The sequence below is a fragment of the Crassostrea angulata genome, chromosome 6, assembly GCF_025612915.1.
Source record: "Crassostrea angulata isolate pt1a10 chromosome 6, ASM2561291v2, whole genome shotgun sequence".
NCBI classification, from domain to species: Eukaryota; Metazoa; Mollusca; class Bivalvia; order Ostreida; family Ostreidae; genus Magallana; species Magallana angulata.
This window is the reverse complement of record NC_069116.1, coordinates 21,400,868-21,422,257: the sequence shown is the minus strand read 5'-3', so window position 1 is coordinate 21,422,257 and position 21,390 is coordinate 21,400,868. Positions and strand designations below refer to the sequence as shown.

The 21,390-nt window shown below is 34.8% G+C and overlaps 1 protein-coding gene and 1 long non-coding RNA gene across 2 annotated transcripts in view; both read left to right on the top strand.

Annotated features, from left to right (window-relative positions):
- Nucleotides 1–8,765, top strand: part of LOC128188286 (uncharacterized) — a 39,369-nt gene extending 30,604 nt beyond the window's left edge. The window contains exon 3 of the long non-coding RNA XR_008244139.1: nt 7,448–8,765. This is a non-coding gene — a long non-coding RNA (uncharacterized LOC128188286). The remainder of the gene's footprint in view (nt 1–7,447) is intronic.
- The window catches only part of LOC128188283 (uncharacterized), an 82,879-nt gene that overhangs the window by 44,022 nt on the left and 17,467 nt on the right, over nt 1–21,390 (top strand). The window lies entirely within an intron of this gene.

The window sequence follows — 21,390 nt, the reverse complement described above, 5'->3', positions numbered from 1 at the left end:
TATGCATTTGCTGCTGCCTTTATTTGACACAGAGATGGTCATGTAGGGATTCGTCATGACCTAGACGTGGTAGTACATGGACAAGGTGACAAGGAAAATAATGATTTGGGGTATTACCCTAATACAAAGTCACAAGGAAAAGCGTATAGGACATTTTGATGTGGCCTAAGCTATTACCGAGATAAGTTGTTCACACCTTAATTTTTACAAGTAGTTTCAAACCAATGGCATTTGACACTTTAGGCGTCAATGATTTTAGTGAAGAGGTTTTCTGGTCTGTTACCATATTCTCTTTGAAGATAATTATAGAAACCAAACTTAAAAAACAATGTATTTGAAGACATTTTATTTTTTTATCTTTGACACCGGTTAAGGACAATGTTTTGATCTATGTTCATCTTATCAAAAGGGGTACACAGACCAAACTTCTTCCTGAGATGCATTAACATATACTAGTATATGATCATTTCAAAGCATGCTTTGCATGCTGCTTCTGACTTAAATTACATAAGTCTGTGATTCATAAGCACAGTATCTATATCTTTTTATTTCAAGGGGTTTACAAAGTAAATTTCTTCAGTGCATCACTGGCTGCTCTGTTCAGTGCATTACATGTAGTAAAAAAATCTGCCACCTTTTCAGGAATGCCCCATACTATACACTGTTGCCATTAGGAGACAAGTCGTTAGTAATTCTTAGGTTACTTTTATAAAACAAATTCCCTTAACCATTTCTGTGCCACAGGGCCTATTTGGGCCTATTTGAATATCTACGTTAAGTGCCACAGGGCCTATTTGGGCCTATTTGAATATCTACGTTAAGTGCCACAGGGCCTATTTGAATATCTACGTTAAGTGCCACAGGGCCTATTTGGGCCTATGGCAATTTGAAAAAATATACATTAAAATAAAAAAAAATATTAAATATATTCAGGTTCTGTTTTTCATTATTGATTTTTTAAAATTTGTATCAATATACATCGTAATATTTACATTCTACTGTGTTTTCCCATTAAATTCTGTGATCTTCAAATGCCTCTAAATATAACAAGTAGTCAAAGGTCAAATTGACGAGTTTTATTATGACGTCACAAACGTTGAACGCTGTAAACTGCAACGTCACAAGCGAAAATCAAAGTTCACACTTGTGGCTGTTACTGTGGCTCTTCCATTAATATTAACTTACCCTTAGGATAAGATCGGAATTTTAAGGTATAATTCATATTTGCAGACAAGGCAAGAAGTTAAAAAATGTAAATATAAGCATTAAATCATGATTTTGTGAAGTATACACTCTCATAACTGCCGCGGTGTGTGCATACAAATTAGCGCGTTACTCAATTTGTATGCACACACCGCGGCAGTTATGAGAGTGTATACTTCAAAAAATCATGATTCAATGCTATATGATCTATGTGTTTAGTGATATACTGCTGATAACGTCACAACGTTAAAAATGACATCATAATCATGACGTCACTACGTCATACAGCGCAAACTCGTTGTCTGCGTTTTACCATGGCTGGCGTATGGTTTTTGTGAATACATCCCCAGGACTTTTCCGTCAGAACGGGAAAATAATATCTGTCCTAATGCACAACCTGGACCAAAGGAAATGCCCCCTCCCCCACAAGAGCACGACCAATCTTACGTTTTCCTACTCTGCCATATAAACCCTGGGCTCGTTTAACATATAACCGACTTTTGACTAAAATCTATCTTAAAAGACCAAATATTTTTCATAAGATCTCACCATAGCTCATAAATTTGTCATATCTTAATAGGATAATCTTAAATACTGTCAAAATACAGGTCTTAAGTCCAACTTTAACATGGTGAGAGCTAATACTTTAGTCCACCACCGAAGGCCGAGTATAATTCGAGTGTGCGCGACTTTTTTATTTTCATGCTGCCGTTAGTGCTGATTAAAAAAATCAAATAAAACACATCGGTAATATCAATGCGGTTTTTTTTTAATCGGGTAAAAAGCTACTACATACAGCATCGTTTTCTGGTATTGTATAATTTGCAAGAAATCGAGAGTATATTAAGCACCAAAGGAAGCATGTACTTTATATGTATTATTTTTATTCAGAGTTAATTAATGAACGGCAATATAAACTGCGATATGCCAAATAAGGAGGAATGGGGCACTGAAAAAATTACTTTGATATGATCCTAGAACAAAATTTTAGCCAGATGATCAACATTAAAAAAAAATCCATCTGGTGACATTTTACTGTAGTTTTCATGCATGTAAAAGAACAATACTGAATCTTTGGACAGAAAAACAAGAACTGCATGTAATAACTTATTTGGAGATAATGGTGATGCTTCGACCGTGTTCGAGGTTAAGACTTCAGTGCACAACCCCCCCCCCCCACCCGCGTACGCGCTTCAAGTCCTATTGATACCTTTTTCGTATCTTCTGTCTCCTTCTTCAGAGCATTTCAAACAGAGACATTCTTTCTTGAAACTAAATTTCAACCGTGTCTCTAAAATGGGATACCGCATAGCATAGACATTTAATTTTCACATGGATGGTTCTGACCGCACGGACTTTCATTACCTGTTTTATGGTCATAAAGAGCATCTACTCTGTGTAAAGGTGCAAATATAGCGGTAAAAGAAGGAAAGATTTCTAGGACTGTAATATACTTCATGAAAATATTTAATCACAAAATTTTATCATTATTATATTTTAGACAACTCAGTTGGTCAAGCGGATTTAATCACTAAAACAAACTGTAAGACCACAAGTTGGTAAAAAAACACTTCTTAGCTCTAATCGAGATATAGAATCGTAAATGTTTTGCATTTCATAACTGTTATATTTCATCGTATGATGATGAACTATGTGTAATCGTTAACTTTCTTAGGTCTATGTTGTTTTTGATTCTTTGAATATTAGAACTACATGTATAATATAAATCACAATCGTAGTTGTATCGATAAATAAGCTAAGATATTAGAGAACATTAAGAACAAAATTATACATCTTTTTCCGAGAGTTCAAACGTTTACAACTGACGATCGTGATTGTCAATATTACACGTATGATGTGGTAAAAGTTTTTACTTTGTATGGAATAAAATGTAAAAATTAAGATAGTGTTCACCTGTCCGAGGAAAGGAAGATTTTAAAACATACAGATAATTTAAAGCTACATAGTCCGATTTTTTTTGGCTATGGGAGTATCAAATATTTTTCTATACAGACCAAATTTATTAGACAAATGCCTATTTACACAAACAAAATCCGTCTCCTTTCAAAGTTTGTATTATTTAAAGTACATAAAAAATTTCTGTATGAGAAAACAAAAAACAAAACAAACCAACTCCAACTTGGGAATGTTTAGAAACGGGAACCGCTTGGTTTTGTTCCCGAATGATTGGGTTTATTCAACCCGCATGTGATGTATCGATTGTACATGTATACAAAACACTTCCCCAAATATTAGTGAATAAAATGTACCGACGTTTATTTTTGATTTGAAATTTTTTCAAAGTCGTAATACAACCATACCCGCCTTGACCTCAGCAGCGAATTTTATTATGAGACGAAAGAAATCAATACAATTTATGTCGTTTGTTTTTGTAAATAAATTGTGTACATCACTTTTTCAATAAAATATGGCTTAATGTACCTGAAAAACTACTGCAATGTCTATTATGATACTCATACTAAGCATAGCCATCGTATAAAATCGAACATAGCAGCTTTAAAAATTTCACGATAAGCCTATATATTATTCTATTTACGAAATCATTAAAGTCATTTGGGATATTTTGAATAACAGTTTTTGTTCAACTTGATTGTAAAATATGTGTAAATACGCATGTTTAATACAGTTCGTTGTTTTGGTCCAACAGAAAGATCATACTCGTTCATGTGCGGACCTAGAAGGGGGTGCATGGACTATTCCTTCCACCTCTTGGGAAATCAAATTAAAAAGATTATATAGCAAAATTCCCGAAATAGGCCTCAAAACCCCTCTCCAACATTGGAAAACAAAATTATCCCTCGGACACCCCCTGGAAATGTTTTCTGGATCCGCGCATGCGGTAACAAACATACAATATATCAATTTTCTCGCTGAATAAAGCAAAAGCATACAGTGTAATGAGAAATGAATATTGAGCAGCGTTTTCATCACATAAATTCTCTTTACTGAGGTTAGCGAGAATATTTTAATAACAAAATGATTCATTAATGTATGTCATTTCTTCTTTATACTCTCTATATATAAATCACTGCATGGCGTTGGAAGCAATTTGAAAGTGAGTGGGGGGGGGGGGGGGGGCTAGACTAATCCTAAAAAATATTGACAAGCAAAAAAAAAATGATAAAAAACTAATTCCCAAAATATCCTTGGGGGGGGGGGGGGGTAGTACTATACCTATACTTCCAAAAAAATCTTACCTACCAAAATAAAAAAATTTCCCACATCATGAAATTCCTAATCCGGGGGGGGGGGGGGGGGAATAGTATGCCTATGACTTCAACTTCTCAATAATTTAATCATTTCAAGGTAAATTTAGGAACAAATATGTTTCCTGCGAGAAAGAGTGGGGGGGGGGGGGAGGTTAACCTTTTATGATGCTATGTGCCTAATGGTTAGGTCTAACTTTGCAAAAATGGTGGGGTGGGTGCTAAGCCCCCCTTAGCCCTCCCCCCTCCGATTCCGACGCCTATGTAAATTACATTGCAGGTGGTGACTGTTGGAGAGTTTCATTTGTTCGTGTTTTGTACATTGCAGTGCGATACACCACACTTTCTAAAACACGGAACGCGGGGTGATTCGAAATTTCCCCCAAATGACTTTACGAGCATAAACTTGGATGGACGTTTATGCTTGCGCGATTTCATAGAAATGATTATTTAAACGAACAAGGAATTGCTTACCAATCTAGCACTGTCATTCTTTGTCTGTCTGTCTGCATATCTAACACACAGTAAAAACCAATTCCTTTTGCGAATTTCTTAAACTGCATCATGATAAACCTTTACAGCTGCAGCCAGCAATACCCGCCTCTTGACCACTAACATATTTGCGTTATACTAATTAATTAGTTTTTGAAAATTATCCGCTATTAATGACAATGATTGTTACAAAAATATCGTATTAATGATGCATACAGGCTTTAAAACAATGTAAGTTGGTTATATAAAATCGCTTTAAAACATTTGGTGCTTTGCTTAATTACACATATAGTTTAATGTTAATCTAATATGGTTTGTACATGGTCAGTAAATCCCATACGGTGCGAGGCCGAATGAAGATGTTTTAAAAATAAATGTCCAAATTATTCGTGGGAAAAACTTAGTTATTGCTATTTAGACCATATACTTTCGTGATAACTATTTGATAATCCCGCCCCATCAGTTCCATTTTTCACAATTTGAGGGAATTTCTGGTGTGAAAAACATGATTAAGTTTGCATTGCATGTCATTAGGTTATCAAAAAAGAAATCCGATAATTTATGATTTTTTTAAGTCAACCTACTTAAACAAACTCTCTCTCTCTCTCTCTCTCTCTCTCTCTCTCAGGAATAAGATAGCTTTTTTATCGTGAAATTTATGTCTCATATATGTGCAAACAAAGAAATAAGAGATATATGTATTATATCTTATAGAACTACATGTAATTTCAATGATAAAAAATTCACATGTATGCGTGGATTATAATTAAGATTGACAGGATAAGAACGTGATTATTTTAAAAACTGCACGTATTTGTTAAAGATTGTGAACATGCATCATTTATGAAGTAATTCATATTTTTTGAAAGACGTGGTTTTCTTTACATTTCTTTTTCATTTGGCGACGCTTAAAAAAGAAAGAAAAAAAAAGAATGGCGTAACGACTTATTTGAAATGACAGAGAAAAAGATAAAAAGCCATTGTTTTCGATAATAACATTAGAAATTATTGATTAAACACAAAACTGCATCCCGCAACGCTAAAAAATGGTACGGCGCGTTGTGTCAGATTGTTACGTCAAAACATGAATTTGATAACGTCATGCTTGGCACTGAAGCGTAATAACGTCTTTTTGACGTGGCAGCGAAAGTGTTAAAAAAGCCTATATATATATATAAGTCTTATAAAATGATATTTTGTATTTTGTGCTCCTATACAATTCATATTCAGCTGTATGCTATATATCATTGTTTTAGCACCCATACATGGTTTGTGGGATATATCCCATAAAGAATCTATATATATATTGCCATGACATGGTTTGTGGGTTCCTACCCACAAGTATGTTATATATATTATCTACTATATATCACTGTGGGTATGTATACCCACAATGTGGTGACCCACAACGTTATCTATAACTTTGAAACCAAATATGAGTAATCTTTATATTCATCTTATATTTGGCTTCTTCATCAAAAACTATTCCTAAAAATGCGTTTCCTTTTGTAATAAGCCTACCACAAATGCAGGGTCCCACAACCCATGTTTATGGATCATGACCCGCAAACCATGTCAAGTACCTATATATATATATATATATATATATATATATATATATATATATATATATTCTAAAACACTGTGTCGCATAATTATGCCAGTTTTAATCAAATACCATCATGATTTATAATTTAAAAAAAACACCGGTTATATCGTTAATTCATTATCGTTTAGGATACACAAGTATACAATTTAAGTAGTAAGTGGCGAACGGATATTTTTGTACCTATCAATTTCGCAAGATTGGCAGCCAGAAAATCCTGGCAGATGAACTGGTCTAATACTTCAAAATGGCGACCGTGACGAATCTTGTTATTAATTTACTATAAATGAAGATTTTTGGTATGAAAAGAAATATAATTTTTAACTTCAGGCGACTGTTTTTGTGTTCTATAAAAACTCTTTTTATTCTTAATATATTAATGAAAAGCAAAATTCTTTGTCGTACATTTCTTTTAAACCGTAAAATATAGATCCTCTCCCTTTACTAAAAATAAATGTAAAGCAGAAGTCTTGGTACCGGTGATTACAAAGTTTAAATTTATTCCGGTTTAAACTAAAATTTTTAGGACTTACTTTTGCTAATAGGATATAAATTAGATCCGAATGGCATAATTGAGTTTGGTACAATGATTATAAAACCTAAAACAACAATTGTCAGTTCTCGCCCCGATTGACAGGTATTATAATTAACATGAGCACAAAAAATCGAGTCCATAATTTCAGTAGTATACATGTAGATGTAATAGACAACCGAGCAAATTAGATGCTCCAATGCTCATAACCCGTTAAAATATTACACGAAAATAAACGTTTTTGCTCAGCATAAGGATTATATTTATCACAGTTTTCAAAATGAAATCATAGAGATTTTAACATTTTCTTCTGTTCTATTTTGCAATCTGCTGCCGTCTTTAGTTTGACAATTCAAAGTTGAAATCATTTTCCATTTTCTACTTGAGGCGTAATACCCAGGATCCAAATACCCATGGCCAGGAGCAGTCTAACTATGTCGAAGAATTGTACCTACCACGTGTATACGATCAACTAAAAATAGACGATAGGTCTCCGGTGTACTGTGACGTCATTGAGAGTGAAGAAGACAAAACACCAAATATCTATACAGAGTGTGTGTAATCATGCGTCCTTTAATGCGATTTCGGCGTAATAAAGCCAATGGAGAATATTTAGACTGACGTGTGTACATATACTAACATCGTCCGTGACATTTTTATGCAAATTATGTACCTTTCTACCATAATACTGAATATAACATTAATTTCTGGGTTTAGTGGTCTATGTATGTTATTTTCAATTTAAATATGTTCAAAATTATCGGTATTTTTCAATTTATGTACTAAACTTTTTAAAAATTTTGTTTGGTACCAATTTTGGAAAAAAACTATAGTATTTTTTGGGAGTTGATTTTAATCAACTCTCCTATGCAGTTACTCAGACAGACCGAAAGTGAAACACTTTTTGGACCTTAGCACAAATCATTGCTGCTGACAAGACTTAGTTCTTGAAAATAATTGATGAATTCGATGCAATGTATGCTAAAGCATTGTTTTTCAAGAAAACTTATTTATAAATACCTTGAAAATAGTCAGATTTTAAATGGTACGAACAATTTATTTTTAACAAATATATTTTTTTGTAGTTGTATGTATTCCTTCGCCAGAGTTCAATATAGTCTCGTTCAACTCGACGCTCGGCTGTCTCCGTAAATCCTTGTCGGAGATTTACGGTGTCAGCCGAGCGTTTTGTTGAACGAGACTAGGGTTCAATATTGCTTGGATCCATACAATTTTCGAGAAATATTTCTATCACTGATACATAGTTTGATTGAATTCATTTTATCATAAAAATTATTTAACATATACCCTTACCAAAATGAATTGTTTGCGGCAAATTTGCAGCAAACTTGCTGCAAATTTTCGGCAAACTGATTGGTTTACCAGAAAACTTTAGAACTTGTTTGCCGATCTTTGCCAGTAGTAGCAAACTTCTGGTAAACCTCTTTTATTAAGACAGAAGTTTTCCAAACACCCAATTATGTTTGCAGCATCTTCGCCAGTAGTGGCAAACTTTTGGCAAACTCCTCAAAATTTGCCAGAAGCTTACCACAAACATTTCTTGTTTTTTCTCTGTTTTATTTTCTTCCTGAGCTCGCCAAAGCTTTACCAGAAATGATACTTATACAATTTTATATACACATTCAGCACAACTTTAAGACTGTCAATTATAATGAATTGCTTTTATAATTTTGTATATTTGTAAAGAGAAAAAATAAATCTGATAAATATATTCGGATTTAAGTTTTATTCTATTGAGACTTTCTATTATAACGAAAATAAGATCAACTTTAATCGCATAATGTTTCATTGCATAAAAGGCAAAATGACCCCCCCCCCCCCCCCCACCCACTCCAATCATGCAGACCAGACCCCACGTATTACGTGAACACCAACCTGTCTGTTCTTTTGTTATCCTATATTCTTTTTTCTTACGTTCAAATATCAGTTAACGTAGATTTGAGTATCTAAACCGCTTGATGTTAGATCATGAAGATTGAAGAATTTTCCGTATGCTGTTCAGTGTTTGTTTCTACTTTTACTTTTGTTTCAATAATAAGCTACGCGCCCGCTGATTGGTCGATCAATAGCTAGCAGCCAATTTTCACATTTGATGCTGCCATGTTGTCTGCATTCCCCGAGATGGTAAAATGAATAAACACCCAAGGCCACTGCATGCACCATCCTGAGCACGTTTTTGAAAAAGTAAGTGAAGTAATGAAAATACATTCGTTGAATGGCAGTTTAAAAAATTATTGGAATATAAAAAGAAAGACTGTGATCTTTTATAATGAGTTAAACAGTTTAAGGCCGTCTCTATGACAATGCCGGGTGTCAAATCAAGCAAAACGCTCGTTATTGACATTGTTGTGATGCGCCATGAACAAATAATTTCAATTAAAAGTTTATTTTAACGCCAAATTTAGGAAATTATCATTACATAGTGTATAATTACATTTTATATGATTAACATTTTTATTTCTTAAAAAAAGGAATTCATGTTCTACTCACATAGTCAGAGTTAGTAGTGTACATTTGTAGCTTTATATAGATTAATAGATTGAGTAAGTATATGATAGGCTAACTTGTTTTTCTTAGAAACTGCTTTAAATTTGAAAACAGTTGTGCTTATATGAAATCCATTTATCTTCCCAATAGGTGTTTGCCCTGGTGACCGGGTTACACAGACCTAAAGAAAACGATGCATGAACAACTCACTGATTTTATGATCAAATGATGAAACCAAATAAGAGTGAAGACAGAATTTGTGTAAGAATACGTAGAAAAGCATATAAACAACAGTGCTGAATTCTGACCATTCCATTGTGGACATTATTGTGATATTCGGCTATTTGTGTGATATTGTTTATGTGTGAAATTAAATCGGAGAGCATGTACAGGAGACTGTCAGAGATTGCCTTAAAGAATGCCGTGATTAATTGTAATATGACCAGTGACCGTGCAGGGCTTAATTGTGAACTATGTCGTTTGAACTTCGCACATTGTGAACTTTTGTCCAAGTTCATCTGAGCATGCATGTTGTGATCAAACTGCATTCAAGTTTATCGATCTGCAGCAACAAATCATCAGTCATCACTGACGTCAAATTTCATTATGGGTTGTTTATCATTTTTGTGGGGTTTTTTTTAAATTTATAAAATGTGTAAAATTTAAAGTTAATAATTTTAACTTGTGTCCTTTATCTCTAATTTTGCTGCAAATGTTTAAGTTAAACATCTTTGTTAATCACCAGTAGAAGATATTTGTAAATTGATTGAAAAGCATAGTACATGTATTAGTAACTCATTATTAAATGATTACTGTGGAATCATTAGATTTCGTGGTGGCTCAATTTTCGTGGATTTCGTGGGTACCTCTCATCCACGAGTTAACATCCTCCACGAATAATATATTAGGGTTATAAAGTCATATTTCATTTTGTAAGTATAAGAAAATATACGAAATTACGTCCCCACGAACCTATAAAATTTCAGCAATCCACGAAAATTGGCCCCCACGAAAATTAGCGTTTATTAATTGTTTTTCTTATGTTGTAATATTTAAAAATTGCTATGTTTATCTGTAAGCTTGCGGCAAATTTGCCGCAAACAGTTTGCCGGAAGCTTATTTTCATACGAATTCTGAAGTTGCTGCAAATTTGCCGCAAACAGTTTGCCAGAAGATAATTTGAATACGAATTCTGAACTCGCGGCAAATTTGCAGCAAGCAGTTTTCCAGAAGCTAATTTGCATACGAATTCTGAACTTGCCGCAACTTTGCCGCAAACAATTTGCCGGAAGCTAATTTGCATACGAATTCTGAACTTGCCGCAAATTTGCAGCAACTGTTTGCCAGAGGCCTTATATTTTGGTAAGAGATTATTCATATGGGGGTTTCTCGACATTCTTGTCGAAAAAGTCCAAAAATTCATATTATAAAAATGTGCGTAATTCAAATTAGAAAATACATGTACTTGTCATGCAAAATAACATATCATTAATTTTAGAATAAATAAACATCGATAAAATCAACGCCCGTCAGTCCTCAGTACTTTGATTGAAAACTTGATATTGCTGCAATTTGAAATTTTTATTTGAAATATAAACATTTAGGAAGTGCAAATATTTTTGATTAATAATCCATCAATGTATCGATATACAATCGTGAGAATCTGATACGAGAGTGATGTCTTAAGAGCTAAATTCAAAGCCAGTTTCCTTGCTTTTTGTTTCTATTAGTTGTTTTTATGGTTAGGATAGATATCTTGATATTTTTTCCGATATTACTAAATGTGATAGATAATAACAGTTTGAAATATTATCAAAGTCTATATTATATTCACAAAGTTTACGAATTAGTGAATGTGATTAAAACATGTTAATAGAGAATTCACGGAAATTTGTTTAGTAAACTGGAGATTTTCAGAGTAATTAGAATGAGTTTTTGATTAAATTATGCATTTTGATTACTTAGTTAGTACCATAAGCTCGTCACTTGATCGCAGAAAAGCATTTTTTAAATACTGCATTTCACTTCTGGTTTATCTGGTATGAATCATAAAATGAAGCAAACATTATAAAACCACCTTTGACGTAATCTTTTGTTTGTTGTCGTGCGTTAATATTTGAACATTTTCAGCTTCTTCTCTGAAACTACTAGCGTTCTCTCTACGAAATTCAGTGTGTAATATCTATAGCTGAAGTGAAATATAAGTATGATTTATGAAATGCATGACCCCAACCCTAGGAGCTCTACATTTTGGTAATAAAAAAACCTTAAAAAATGGTGCAACTTTCGAAAATCTTCCTCTTTACTACCATACAAATTATATATTTGAGAAAAACTAAATGCATCATAACTTGAACACAACGTATATATTGTGTATTTCTTTATAAACATATCGAATCTAAATTTTCTTTCAAATTAGTCGTACACACACCTACCAACCAGATTATTCATTTCACAAGAAAAAATATGCAAATCAATTAGCAACAACAGCAGCGTAATAAACTTACATTCCTCTTGATCCGCCACTTTTCAGTTCACTCAGAACAACGCTGAGTTTTGAAACACTTTAAAAAACATTCTGAGATTATTGCATAAGCAATACACGTCCCCTACCGGTGTTATATAGTGGCTTTTCCCCCTAGCAATCTTTTCCCCCGGAAAAAATGGCTATTTAGCAGTTCCCCCCCCCCGGAAAGATGGCTATATAGCAGTTTTTCCCCCCACGGAAAGCTGACTATATAGTGGGTTTTCCCCCTTTTTATAGCCAGATTACTCCTACGGTAAACCTACTATACAGTGGATTTCCCCCCTTTTTTACATTCCGGCCATAAAGGCGGACCATTCGGGGCAATAATTTGCAATAACTGAAATGATATTAATTTTCATAATAAGGGATAAATATGACATTTATTAAATAAATACATAGAATAAAATACATGTTTTTTCACACCTGATATGAACAAAGGCACGCGCCTTCATAACATTCATGAGTCATCATCATTTAATTTCATCTTTTGTTACACCTTTTTGGAACACCTTTTACACGGATTTCGGAATACCTCGAATCTTTTTCATCTAATTGATGCTTATCTACAGTTTTGACTTCGACGTTTTGAACACGTGAGAACACATTTGAGTGCATCGTCGGAACCCACGGGTTTTCTAAAAGCAGTGTAACGGATAGAAAACCCGTTGGTTCCGACAATGATTTGAGTGGGAAAACGTCGATTTGGAACTTTAATTTTCCCATGTATTACCATATACGTATAAGCTCCTCCCAGGAAACTAACTGATCAATCTTGACTTAATTTTGTAGAGGAGGGGAATACATACTTGCCAACTGACCCGATTTCGTCGGGTCACACCCGATTTTTCAACCCTTCACCCGATTATTTTTTATGACCCGGCGGGTCATGCTTTTCACCCCATTTTTGTCGAACAACCCGAAAATCTCCCGATTTCCGGATCTGGTTCGTAAATTACGTTGCGCGTTTGACTTCCAGTTATGAACCCAAGCTGAGCTTGGATTATGTAACGCGTAAACAATGCCGATGGCTATAACAGACACATTAAGTGTAATCATTATCGTGAGTTGTTTTAACTAAGCGAAGGTTTAAATCATTAAGTGTGATGGCTTCCAATAAGGAAAGGTCTTCATCAGGGCCAGCGGAATCAAAACCAACAAAAAGAAAACGATATTTTTGTACCTATCAACATATCTGAGAAAATGAATTCCCATAGGTAAAACAAAGTAATCGAGTACAAAACGAGGCTTTTGTGTTCTATGTAACGCACATTTAAATATTGGATTTTGTGCCCAAAATGATCTGACTAATCATTCAAAAACGCTAAGTCATGTATAGAATCCTTTTTAATACACAAAAGTCTTCCAAGTCACTTAAAACTTTCATGCCATCATTTACAGAGTTCAAAAGCAAGGTTAATGTAGCAGAAACTCTTTTTAGTACAATTTTTTTAGCTGAACACAACCTACCATTTTCTGTGTCAGATCACTTTACAAAATTCAAAATCAGCATCTCTTAGTTAAAATGCTTCTTTGCAATAAAGTATTACACATAAGTTTTAACACATATTTCTATTGTACACTCAGTATATACATGTACCTATGAAATGCATGGTAAATATGTCGTGAATGTCGATACGCGCTATGACCAGATTTTTTACTTTCCAAATCTGGTCATGACCAGATTTTTACATGTTGGAAGTTGGCAAGTATGGGGGAATAAGAGGTGGAAATGTTTTACTCCTTCGTCAAAGAGGCTATCAATGTTAAATTAATACCGTAAGAATGGACAGTCTTAAATACAATCATATACTTCTTCTTCTAAATATCAAACGAGAGACAGGATTAAATGATATGATGAGAAACTAAAATATTTTACACTGATTGATGGGGTCAAAATCATGGGTAAGGGGTATTATAATTGATTATATATTAAAAGCATGTGTAAAGTTAGTATTTACAACTTTGTTTTAAAGTTACGCATATTTAATTCATATTTATATTTTTAAACACATTTTTTACAAACGCGAGGTTTTATGATGTAAATATTTTAAAAAAAAATGAAAAGGCTTCACAACCAGAACAAAGTCGGTATATTTGCTGGTTACTTTGGAAAATGTGAAATGGAGCCTGAACTAACCTTATGTATATATTATCGTTCACTCATTGCTAATTTTTCTGCTTTTTAGTTTGCAACGTGATTTATAAATCTAAAATTTCGAAAACGATGCCATATAAAACAATATATACGATTCACTTACCCAAAAATCTTATACTATTTATTTCATATTTTTGCAATAAAAATTTACTTGTGTACCATATTATTTCTTCGAACAATAAAACAAGGGTAATTAAAAAAAAACAAAAAAAACAAACTAATACATCTTTTGTGATGATCTGACTTATTTCTTAAACTAGACTTTGACCCGTGCGTGCACGGGTTGACATTATATGTAATATCGAACATTTACGAAATAGATATATCGACACACCGTATTGTTGCCATTTGCATAATAAAGCTTTAAGCCTACAATAATGCTATTAATTTCACTACACTCTGCTTATTTAGAATAAACTAACTGTGTCTCGGGACAGGCCTATACCACAGTTAAAATACCTCCCATATACCCGTAATGTAGCAAAATATTGCAGAATTGCTCCGAAACGATTTTGGAAAAAATTAATGAAGTTGCATTGAAAATATCATCAAATTATTCATAATAAACCATTTTGAGGATGTAAATACCTTTCATCTAAAAATCTATTTCATGTTAATGAAGAATTCAACACTTTCTCCAGCAACGTTTTTTCACTCGCTTCGAGCTATCGAGATTTTTCATTGTAAATGTACTGAGTTAGAGTTATCTCCCGTATTTCCTTTGATGAACAGAATATATCTATGACAAATTTTCAAAGAAAATTTACACGTATTTGTAATATCGTTTCTGAGTTTTTCGATGCAATTGTGATATTGTGGAAAGACAAAAACTAGAGAGCCTCCCGTGATTTAGCGTGAACAGCTGCTTACTGGATTTCCATAAATATTTTTTATAAAGTCTGAACCAAAAATGTGAGGGAGAAACCCTACTATGGGGGAAAAGCTACTATATAGTAGTTTTCCCCCCGGGGGGAAATGCTACTATATAGTAGGTTTTCCGGGGAAAAAAGCTTCTATGGGGGGAAAACTGCTATACAACACCGGTTCCATGCGGTTATTCCAAAATGTGGTCAGTATGTTACACAGTAGACTGTTATTACCATATTACACATATTATCATTTCTAGATAGGCACAGTTTGCAAAATCCCACTCACTTTTTATGTTACCAGGGAAGTCTTTTGTATATCTAAAAGTACACTCTCCAAAAGGTGATTTATTTTTCAGGTAAAAAATACACGTGTTGATATGCATATGTAGATAATGTATTCCAACCGCCTGTACGAATTCATTTGCAAATCTTATAACCTTATTAATCTAATCGGTGTGACCGGTGTCGTATGATCTGAGGTCCGTCCTGTAAAATGGTCCGGCCGGACCTTTAATGTTAACATTTAGGGTCCGGCTTTCCCCTATAAGAAAAGGTCCTACCCGTAGTCACTTATTAAAAGTTCTCTTAAAGTAATTATTCGTTTTGCTCCTGTACATGTATCTTAAACATGTCTTTGTTTATGTAATCTAATCGGACATTTGCGTATCGTACATGTATGACCGTATTACTAATTAAATTACTTTTGGAATATTAAATATTGTTAGCGGGTTAGATTTTGACCACTTGTATAAGAATCTGAAAAAAAAGAAAACCAGGAGTATTTTGACAGTAATTTGCACACACTATTAAGTCCCTTTGTTTTTAAATCTCTTCCGGTGTATACATGTATGTATTAACAGAGGGTTTCACGACATGTGAATACGGGTAAAAGAAGCCCTGCAGGCATTAACACCTGTGCTATATGAATACACCCCTGAACTGTGAAAGAAAAAATGTCTCCGCTGTAGTGTTCTTCACAACTTAGATTGTCTCTTTAGCTCGTGCTTTGTTTAATTTTCAGTAGGTCAGGAATATGATTATATACTAATAATTTATACATCTCTAGGTAGATTTATCATTTATTTAGTGTATGATAAATAATAAGAGGCTGCATAGATTACCTGAACAAAATAGTGAAAATACGTAACTGTGGTAACTATAAGGGCAAGAAAAAACAAAAGGAAGTTAATTATATAGAAGACACATGTACCTATTATCAAAAAGCATGTTTTGATTGACTACAGATACATGTAGTGTTTATTCATCCTCTCTTTATTCACTTTAGGCTTAATAGCCCATCCGTATCCATTTACATATAACATACAGCATAGGCGTCGGAACCGGGGGGGGGGGGCTAGGCGGGGGCTTAGGCCCCCCCCCCCCCCCACTTTTTTTGCAAAGTTAGACCTAACCATTAGGCACATAGCATCATGGAGGGTTCAGCCCCTCCCCCTACTTTTTCTCGCAGGAAATATAATTGCCCCCCCCCCCCCCCCCCCACGGATTAGGATTGTCATGATTTTGGGAATAAGGTATTTTTTTAAAAAATATTAATATTGCTGAGGATTAGTCTTGCGCCCCCCCCCCCCCCCACTTTCAATTTGCTTCCGACGCTAGTGTACAGATATGCAAGTGGAACAGGAGAATAGACAATGTACTTAAATTATGCCAACAATTCATTTCGTAATAAATTTTCAACTATTATCTGTATACTTTACAAGGATATTCATAATTTGGAAATTTTCGGATCTTAAAAGTTGCACAAATTTGAACATAGAAGCTTATCTCCAAAATATGGTTTGATATATTTTTTATGAAAAAGATCATACGAATCATACACCAATAGAAAATTAAATTCATCTTCCACACAATAAATATTACAATATTATTATACATTTTCTTCGAATTATGAGTGTTCTATTCGATCGACCAGTTTAAAAAAGTAATAAAAGTCTGATAGTGTGGTAATAATCTCTCTCTCTCTCTCTCTCTCTCTCTCTGTTTTTTTCTCATAATATGCATGCAATTTTGTCAACAACAAAAAAGTAAAGTGTTTATTCCCGATCGTATTTGATCACCTCAAAATTCTCAAAGATTGATTCCATATTCCTTTATTTACATCGTCCAATATTTTTACATGTATATAATGATGCATAATAATGCAGGATTTGGAAACGAGTAAACACTTAATAGATACATGTAAATCCGTTTCCGTCGATAAATTCTACAAATTTCATATTTTGTTATGTCCAAGTTAGGATTTCTCATTTATGAAAAATTAAAGTTGAATTAACAGCGTTCTTACAAAAATTGCGTTGGGGAAGAAATATAAGAAGCAATTAAGGTATACGAGTATAATCTGTGATATGTTACAAAGTGTTTTTAAGCAGAAATATTAATCTATTTGTAAACTGCCTAAAAAATACCATCATTGCTAATTGAAGAAAAATATGTATCCCCTTGGAGTAAAAAAATGACGTCCTTACTAAAACAGATAGTGTCAAAGAAGATCAGGATTGTATTAGTCTCTCTCTCTCTCTCTCTCTCTCTCTCTCTCTCTTTCTCTCTCTCTCTCTCTCTCTGACTTCCATGTTGGAAAGGGGCCTAATTTCACACCACTAGATGAGATCTGCCCCGATGACTCAGGAAAAAAATCCGCTTGTTGAAATACTGGATGCAGATAATCTGTTTCAATATTCATATTGACTCTTGCTTTGCAGGCACGTAGCGGGGGGGGGGGGGTGGGGGGGGGGACAGGGGGCCTGCCCCCACCCCAATTTTCTCGCAGCAACTAATTTTCTTAAATTTACATATAAAAAATTGAATTACCATGGGGTTGCCCCCCCCCCCCCACTTTTTTGGGAGTATGTATAAACAAGAGGCCCATGGGCCACATCGCTCACCTGAGGAACAATAGGTATGATAAAGTCAGCTTAATGGAGTCATAATAAAAACAATCTGGACAATGTACAATAATACATGTAGATCCTGTATAAATAAAATCCATTTTTCCCCCTTGGAACTGGGATAGCCCCAATTGCTGCCAATATTTACAAGAGCAGACTTTAATTACCGTCCTGCACATGTATAGGGACTCACGTTACGCAGGCAGGGATGTCCGCACACCTACGCAACTCAACATGTACCAGGGTTAACGCAAGCAGGAATGACCACACACTTGCGCCAACAGCTCAACATAACGCAAGCAGGGAGTGCCACACACTTGCGCTAGAAAGGCCAGACCACCAGCAGAGATGACCATTTACTAGTGCTCCGCCACATCCACCACAAGCAAGTATGACCGCACACTTGTATTAACGCGATACAGGGCGCACACTCTGTGTCATAGGTTAGAAAACACGAAGATTAGATAGAGCAGGGGTGTCCACACACTCAATCTATCTGTAACCGTTCAAATTTAACCCCAAACAGTCGCACATTGTAATGCAAGAGACACTGTTCCTATATATGTGCCAGCCTAAAATAATTCATAGTATCTAAAAATTGGAAATCAAAAATAAACTAACTAATCCGGCCTAACCCAAAACTACTTATGCAGAACAACTTATACACATTGAATATTTATTATTGTATAAAAATAATCATCACAATAATTGGTTAACAGTGGATGCATTAATTAAAATAATCAAGAATCAATAAATCAAGGGCAATAACTCAATACAGTAATACAAAAAGATTTTAATGAAAAAATAGCTGCCTGCCTCAATTTTATAGTCATATCACATGTTGAGTATTGCAGTTTTCTAAAAGATCCTTTTCAATTGTTGATATATGGGATATTTAGCTGCATCAAACTCTGAACCTTCTTGTGAGGCCGAAGAATTGTCCTGGAGCCAAAGTCTTAACAATTATAAAGAATCATCTTGCTGATCCGTTTCTAAGAAGAAGATTTTTAAAGATTTGCTCTATATATCCCTATGTAAAACTTTAACACCCCCCCCCCCCAATGTGGCCTCACCCTACCCCCAGGGATCATGATTTTCACAACTTGAATCTACACTACCTGAGGATGCTTCCACACAAGTTTCAGCTTTCCTGGCTGTTTAGTTTCTGAGAAGAAGATTTTTAAATATTTACTCTATATATTCCTATGTAAAACTTCAACCCCCCCCCCCCCATTGTGCCCCACCCTACCCCCAGGGATCATGATTCACAACTTTGAATCTACACTGCCTGAGGATGCTTCCAAAAAAGTTTCAGCTTTCCTGGCTGAATAGTTTCTGAGAAGAAGATTTTTAAAGATTTACTCTATATATTTCTATGTAAAATTTTAACACCCCCCCCCCCCAATGTGGCCTCACCCTACCCCCAGGGATCATGATTCACAACTTTGAATCTACACTACCTGAGGATGCTTCCACACAAGTTTCAGCTTTCCTGGCTGATTAGTTTTTGAGAAGATGATTTTTAAAGATTTACTCTATATTTCCTATGTAAAACTTCGACCCCCCCCCATTGTGGCCCCACCCTACCCCCAGGGGTCATGATTTTCACAACTTTGAATCTACTCTACCCGATGATGCTTCCACACAAGTTTCAGCTTTCCTGGCTGTTTAGTTTCTGAGAAGAAGATTTTTAAAGATTTACTCTATATATTCCTATGTAAAACTTCAACCCCCATTGTGGCCCCACCCTACCCCCGGGGGTCATGAATTTCACAACTTTGAATCTACACTACCTGAGGATGCTTCCACACAAGTTTCAGCTTTTCTGGCTGTTTAGTTTCTGAGAAGAAGATTTTTAAAGATTTACTCTATATATTCCTATGTAAAACTTCGACCCCCCATTGTGGCCCCATCCTACCCCCCGGGGTCATGATTTTCACAACTTTGAATCTACACTACCTGAGGATGCTTCCACACAAGTTTCAGTTTTCCTGGCTGTTTAGTTTCTGAGAAGAAGATTTTTAAAGATTTACTCTATATATTCCTATGTTAAACTTCAACCCCCATTGTGGCCCCACCCTACCCCCGGGGGTCATGAATTTCACAACTTTGAATCTACACTACCTGAGGATGCTTCCACACAAGTTTCAGCTTTCCTGGCTGTTTAGTTTCTGAGAAGAAGATTTTTAAAGATTTACTCTATATATTCCTATGTAAAACTTCGACCCCCCATTGTGGCCCCACCCTAGCCCCGGGGGTCATGAATTTCACAACTTTGAATCTACACTACCTGAGGATGCTTCCACACAAGTTTCAGCTTTCCTGGCTTTCTGGTTCTTGAGAAGAAGATTTTTGAAAATTTCTCGAAATTTTTCATTAATTTCTAATTATCTCCCATTGAAAACGGGTGTGGCCCTTAATTTTCACAACTTTGAATCCCCTTTGCCTAAGGATGATTTGTGCCAAGTTTGGTTGAAATTGGCCAAGTAGTTCTTGAGAAGATGTTGAAAATGTGAAAAGTTTACAGACAGACGGACAGACGGACAGACAGACAGACGGACGGACAGACGGACAGACGGACGACAGACAAAATGTGATCAGAATAGCTCACTTGAGCTTTCAGCTCAGGTGAGCTAAAAATTGGCATGAAAAGAAGGAAATTATGAGTGCAATTGAAGTTATACTACGCCAGCCAGCCAGCCAGCCCCAACACAATGTGGGTGTAGTAGGCAGGAATCTAAAATAAAATTTTACCGGGGTGTCAACATTTGCCTTTTTCACACAAATATTTTCTTTTTAAGAAATTTATAAACTGAATCACCTTAAAATATTTTAAGATACAAAATGCTAAGACAGCCGAAGGAATGTGGCTCTTTGCTAATATTACATGTGTTTAATTTCTTATGAACAAACCTTTGGATACTCCCCTTCTTTGATATTAACAAAGGCAAAAGTCTGATCCAAAAATATAATTATAGTAAAAAAGATCAATGAATTTTCTCCAGGACAAAACGTACCCAGGTACGTTTTCTCTTGGAGAAAACGTACCCTATGAAAATAATAAATAATGGTTTTCATGGATATTCTTAAATGAAACAAAATAAAATGTACAATGAACATTTGTAGCATTTCTTGCTGTTGTTTTTAAATGCAAAGTCACGTATTTAGATTATTAAGACAATAATTTGTAACATACACATAACTGCCTGAGCAGTTTAATTAGTCGACAATTAATACACCATAAACGTGACCGTTAAATAATTATACCCGCACTTTCTAAAGAAAGTTCGGGTATATTGTTGTTACCCTGTTCCGTCCGTCCGTCCGTCTGTCACGTTTTACTTTCTCAAACTGCTCTTACATCT